At 39.0% G+C, this 6,823-nt stretch overlaps 1 pseudogene; it reads left to right on the forward strand.

The window, feature by feature from the left end:
- Nucleotides 1–3,274: 3,274 nt before the first annotated feature.
- LOC134485664 (small ribosomal subunit protein eS6-like) lies at nucleotides 3,275–6,168 on the forward strand (annotated as a pseudogene).
- Nucleotides 6,169–6,823: the final 655 nt, after the last annotated feature.

Here is a 6,823-nt window from a genome sequence, read left to right on the forward strand (position 1 = left end):
TGGTACAGGTCTGCAGATGGCCTGCGTCTTGGTTAGCTCGCCTTCTACTCATTCTCCCGCAGGAACTCTCATGGAGAGGGAAGGTTATATCTTAGGATGGATATTTTTAGATCACAAACAGTAAAGTTAAAAACCTATATAGAGGGTTGGGGATTTAGCTCAGTGGTAGAGCGCTTGCCTAGGAAGCACAAGGCCCTGGGTTCGGTCCCCAGCTCCAAAAAAAAGAAGCAAAAAAAAAAAAAAAAACCTATATAGAAAACCTATGTAGAAAAGGTTTCTGAATTGATTCTAAATGGAAAAATGAGACTTTGCCAATTAGCTGGAATAGATCCAGCTGAGCTTGTGGTACCTTTTACTAATGCAGAAATTGCATTATGAGTACAAGATGAATATTGGCAAAGAGCTTGCAGTAATATTTGCAGGAGAAATTAACAACAAATACCCAAAACCCAAGTAGCTTCAGTTTATAAAAAGAACTAATTGGATTCTGCCTCACATAATTAAAACTCCAGTTTCTAGAACCCCTACATTTTATACTGATGCAAGTAAGTCAGGAAAGGCAAGGTATAAATCAGAAGATGTAAGGTGGTTGGAAGTCCTTATAATTCAGTTCAAAAACCAGAATTATATGCAATCCTTATGGTGTTACTAGATTTTTCAAGAATCTCTTAATATTGTAACCGACTCTCAATATGCAGAAAGAGTTGTCTTGCATATAGAAACTGATGAACTTATTCAGGATGATTCCAAATTGATTTCAGTGTTTATGCAACTGCAGCAAATGATCAGAAATGGAAACCATGCAATATATGGTTTCCATATATCAGATCCCATACGCGTCTACCAGGCCCTCTAGCACAAGGTAATGATGAAATTGATCAGCTCTTGATAAGAAATATGCTAGAAGCGGGGGCTGGAACAATGGCTCAGTGGTTAAGAGCACCGATTGCTCTTCCAGAGGTCCTGAGTTCAATTCCCAGCAACCACATGGTGGCTCACAACCATCTGTAGTGGGATCCGATGCCCTCTTCTGGTGTGTCTGAAGACAGCGATAGTGTATGCATATACATAAAATAAATAAATCAATTAAAAAAAGAAATATGCTAGAAGCTTCAGAATTTCATAAAAAACACAATGTTAATATCAAGTATTTAAAGAACGAATTCTATTGCTTGTCGACAAGCCAAGGAAATTATAAGGAAAAGTCCTACTTGTTCTTTACATAATCAAACTCCATTACTTGTAGGAAGTAATCCTAATGGTACTAAGAAAAAAATGAAATTTAACAAATGGATATGCTCCAGTTTACAGGGTTCCATAAACTGAAATATGTGCACCATATTACAGACACATATTCAGGATTTCAACGGGCAACTGCTTTGAGCTCTGAAAGGGCTGACTGTTATTACACATTTGTTAGAATGTATGGCAATTATGGGTATACCTAGACAAATTAAGGCTGGCAAGTCTCCAGTATATGTCTCTAATAAAATAAAAAAATACTTATTATAATATAAAGCATATTACAGGTGTACCCCACAATCCTACAGGATAAGTGGATTGGAAAGATCCAATCATACTTTAAAAGAAATGCTTAATAAATAGAGAGGGTATCAAAGCCCCCCTAAGATGGATTACATAATGCTTTGTTGACTTTAAATTTCTTAGATGCTAATGAACAAAATACAACAGCTGCTCAGAGACATCGGGTTATTTAAAAAAAACTGCTGAATTTTATCAACCTATTTATTTCAAAGATATATTAACCTCAGAACGGAGAGCAGGAAATGTGTTATGCTGGGGAGGGGCTTTGTATATGTCCATACAGGAGAATAAAAATGAGGGATTCTGTCCGAACTGATAAAAATCAGGTTTGATAGAGGAAGACCCCCTGAAGATGTTGGCTGCAGACAGGAAGAAAGAAATCAAAAAGACCAAACAGGACAGGTAACATGATTTGCTGATCCCTCTACATGGGAATAACCCTGAAAGTGCTTGAGACATAAAAAATGTCTCTAGCCAGAGCTTCAGCTGTACACAGCCAAAGAGTCTTGGTTACATCATGCCATCCTTCTGTATGGTACAAAGATTTATATTACAGTCTGGCTTTACGACCAAACCAACTCTTAAAGAAAGACAGCTGTCGGGGTTGGGGATTTAGCTCAGTGGTAGAGCGCTTGCCTAACAAGCGCAAGGCCCTGGGTTCGGTCCCCAGCTCCGGAAAAAAAAAAAAAAAAAAAAAAAAGAAAAGAAAAAAGAAAAAAGAAAGACAGCTGTCTTTCACCTGCTCAAACTAGGAACAGAAATCCATCTTTGACTGATCTGTGCACAGTGCACATACCATATACTATGTTAATACAGAAGAATATAAATCACCTTTAAAAGCCTTGTGTTTGCAGGAAAAAAGAGCAACCTAAAATGCAGCCCTGACTAGAGTCACCCTCAAGGATGCTGAGATGCAGGATCCAGCTTCAGATTGCTGCTGTTTCCTCAGGAGATTTGCTTCTAGAACAGCCTCAGGAAAGGCTGCCGGTCCCACATAACCTTGGTTCTTCCAGCCTTTCAGTCCGTCCCAGTCAGGACTTCAGTTAAGCCCTGACCTTTCTCAGCATGTAGAGACCGGACAGCAAACGATGTCAGCTAGCTTTCTTTTGCCTTAACCATTTTTCCAATTTCCTTTTGGGCCCCAGACAGGAATTCTACATCTCAATTCAGTAGGAGGCAATTATGAAGAGACCATCATCCCAGTCCCTTAAGTTGGGGCGGATGGTTTTGGTCATTTTATAAATTATACATATATTGTCATTTTTAGGGAATGGTTTACAAATAAGTCTTACAAAATAAGTCATGGACAGGGAGGAAACTACATAGGGGGATTAGACTCAGGGGTTCCTATCTTTCCCTTTTCCCTATCCTTTCTTAGGTAAAGGGTAGGGAGTTGAAAAGAAAAGTGGGGGATAGAGAAATATTATAAGACATTAGACAAATAGGTATGGATTATTGAATTTATTCTTAAGACCAAAAAATATTTTATACCCATAATCTTACAATGGTAAAGATCATTATATTTTGATGCAAAATTGAGGTCATAATTTGGCACATTGGCATATTGATACAAATTTAAGGTTATTTTTGGTATATAGAATGCATATATACTTTTAGAATTTATCTGAGGTATTATATTTAGATGAATTTTAACATTGCAATATAAAGTTGTAGTCCTTTTGAAAGCTGCTATTACAAACTGTTAGAGATGATAAAAAATACAAATTATGAACTATTAGGGATGGTTAAGAAATAACAAATCAATGGTTAGCTAGGCAAACTCACAGTCATATTAGATACTAGCTTAGTTAATTATAATAAAATGTTTTCAAGGTTAGTCAGATAGTAAATAGCTAAGAATAAACAATGTTTGTTATTTCAAATATACTATAGATAGTTGGTCTTCAAAAATCTGAGACTTACAGAATATGGAATTTAAACGTAACTCTTTTTCGTGATGCCTCCTAGGCGATCGGCTGTGTCAAGATGACACTGAACATCTCCGTCCCTGCCACTGGCTGTCAGAAACTCACAGAAGCGGATGACGAACACAAGCTTCGTACGTTCTATCAGAAGCGCATGGCCACAGAAGTAGCTGCTGATGCTCTTGGTGAAGAGTGGAAGGGTTATGAGGTCCAGATCAGCGGTGGGAATGACAAGATTTTCCCATGAAGCAAGGCGTTTTGACCTATGGCAGAGTGCGCCTGCTGTGGAGTAAGGGACATTCTTGTTATAGACCAAGGAGAACTGGAGAGAGGAAGTGCAAGTCTGTTTTTGTGGGTGCATTGTGGACGCCAACCTGAGTGTTCTCAACTTGGTTGTTGTTAAAAAAAAAAAAAGGAGAGAAGGATACTCCAGGACTGACAGATACCACTGTGCCTCATCGGTTGGGACCTAAAAGAGCTAATAGAATCCGAAAGCTTTTTAATCTCTCCAAAGAAGATGATGTCCGCCAATATGTTGTCAGAAAGCCCTTAAACAAAGAAGGTAAGAAGCCCAGAACCAAAGCACCAAGATTCAGCGTCCTGTTAGTCCCTGTGTCCTGCAACACGAATGCTGACATATTGGTCTGAAGAAGCAACATACTAAGAAAAGCAAGGAGGGGGTTGGGGATTTAGCTCAGTGGCGGAGCGCTTGCCTAGCAAGCACAAGGCCCTGGGTTCAGTTCCCAGCTCCGAATACGCTAAACTTTTGGCCAGGAGAATGAAGGAAGCCAAAGAAAAGTGCCAGGAACAGATTGCCAAGAGACATAGGCTGTCCTCGCTGAGAGCTTCCACTTCTAAATCTGAGTCCAGTCAAAAATAAGTCTTTAAGAGTAACAAATAAATAATCAGACCTTGAAAAAAACATAATTTTATTAATTTAAGATCTTTTGGCTATGAGGTAGGTCTGCTCCCAACGCTGCCCCATTGTACTTCAAAGATGATGATGAGCATCAAGAAAACCCATATGGAGTTGCTTCAACTGTGGCAAGCTAGCCACTGAGGGAAGAAAATGCCCTAACTTCATGTGCAGACAGAATGCTGCCCAGAAAGGACAAATGGCTTGCCCAGCTCTGCCAAGATAGTGTATGCAAGCCCTTATAATTCCTGCTTCACAAAAGGTCTGTCAGATACTCTGGGCCAGAAGGCTGACTATTATTATTATATTATTGATAATATAATAATAATAACACTATAGAGAATATTGGGACTGTCCAGGCAGTCAGCTGTCTCCGTCATTTCTGCATAGTCAGGTAATATTTAATTCCTTCTTGGGTCTCTGATGGGGTTAAAGACTAGATAGCAATAGTCTTAGTATAAGCTTAAGTCGCTTAAAATGTAAGAAGATGTTCTAGGTCTAAAAAGACATTTTTAAAATGGTAATACAAAGAAGTGAATTGAATACAGAACTCTGAACTCGTCGAGATAAGGTAGATAATAGAACACTTTATTTACTTGACAAAAATAGTGGACTGGAGATTGTGAAAGCAACTCTTATGTAATACTTTTCATAACTGCTCCTACTGTACGCTGTTTATTATTATAGGAAAAAGAGCCTTTTTCTAGACAAAAGGTGGAAATGTAAGCATGATGACTTTGTACACTGTGTAAGTTTTACCCTTGTGTTATTCAAATGCTCATTTCTCTGCCCTCATGTCTTGTTTCAATCTGGACATGGCATTGTAACGCCTTTATTATACCAAGAATCCCCTGTCTCAAGTTTGTGTAAACAATTCTTAGCATCGTTTATTTTCTGCCTCGTCAATAAATGCTGATCACCCAATAGCTGGGAAGAGTAGAGAATAGGGTGGGATGTTCACCAACCAGAGGAAGGAGAGAAGAGAGAAGGCGATTTAGATCATCAAGGAAGATGGAGGATTTGGAGCCATAAGGAAGGAGTCTGACGAGAGATCATGGAAACACAACCAAAGCCCAAAGAGCCAGATCAATAATAATAATGTGCAAGTGTCATGGGATGGGGCTGAGAGGTAACCAGATTAGCATAGGAGGCAAAGGTCGATCATTTAACTGCTCAGCTATTGAGGTGCATTTAAAAATAAATATTGGTTTCTATGTGTGGTTATTGGGGGCTAGAATAAAGTAAAAACAAAAGCAGTTGCCAGATTTTTTAAATTAATTAATTAATTAATCTATTTATGAATATGAGTACACTTAAAAGATAAAAGTTTTAAAGTTGCCCCCCTAGACAAAGTTTAGAGCAGAAAAAAAACAGGTTAGGCCCCAGAATTGTATGTTCCAAAAAGTCTCTCCTAGGGGTATAGAATGGATAATTACATTGGCCAGCTCAACAGCTTTCTCCCAGAAACTAGCTGACCATAAATCTTAGAGAACAATCTTGAGAAGCAGGAAACAACTTCTCTTAGGAACTAGCGGACCATGAAGTTAAACAATCTGAGAAGTAAGAGACAGCTTCTCCTAGGAAACAATCTTGGGAGACAGAGAGTTCTTCCTTGTGATTTTTCACTGTTATTCCATCCCTGCCCCCTCGGGTTGTGGTTTCTCCCTTTAAATACCTCTTCTCCCAGCCTCTCTGGGTCGAACTCCACTGCCCCTGCGTGGGATACGAGTCTCGACCCCAGTGCACTGGTTGCTATCTATAAACCTCATGTGATTACAACAAGGACGGTCTTGTGTGAGTTCTTGGGGGGTTGCGTCATCCCGAGACTTGAGTGAGGGTCTCCCCACTCTGGGGGTCTTTCACACTGTCGCTGTCTTCAGACACACCAGAAGAGGGCATCAGATCCCATTACAGATGGTTGTGAGCCTCCATGTGGTTGCTGGGAATTGAACTCAGGACCTCCGGAAGAGCAGTCAGTGCTCTTAACCTCTGAGCCATCTCTCCAGCCCCAGTTGCCAGATTTAATTCACTGTTCACATTTATGTGAAGAATGATTCATTTATACACATAACCTGGGTTACACAATACAGGTTAAAAACCAACAAAAATTTAGCAATGATGAATTCATTAATATCAATGTCCTATTGTTATAAAAAGAAATATAATTTCCAAAACAAGAGTAAATTATATTTATACATTTTTGTAGTTGCCATAAATTGCCAGTTGTGTAAATAGCATAATTTACTGTTCTGCTGGTGATACATGTCTAGGTTTACCATTGATGCTGCATAGGTGTTTTGGGGGAAGTGTATTTAATGGATCTCTAAAAATGAATCTGCTCACACATCCTGCTTTTATACACATCGTGAAAAGATTCTTTGAAATGATGGTACCACTTTACATTTATAATTAGCCTACATGTCCACCGACTGTTGAA

This window comes from Rattus norvegicus, chromosome 2, assembly GCF_036323735.1.
Source record: "Rattus norvegicus strain BN/NHsdMcwi chromosome 2, GRCr8, whole genome shotgun sequence".
NCBI lineage: Eukaryota > Metazoa > Chordata > Mammalia > Rodentia > Muridae > Rattus > Rattus norvegicus.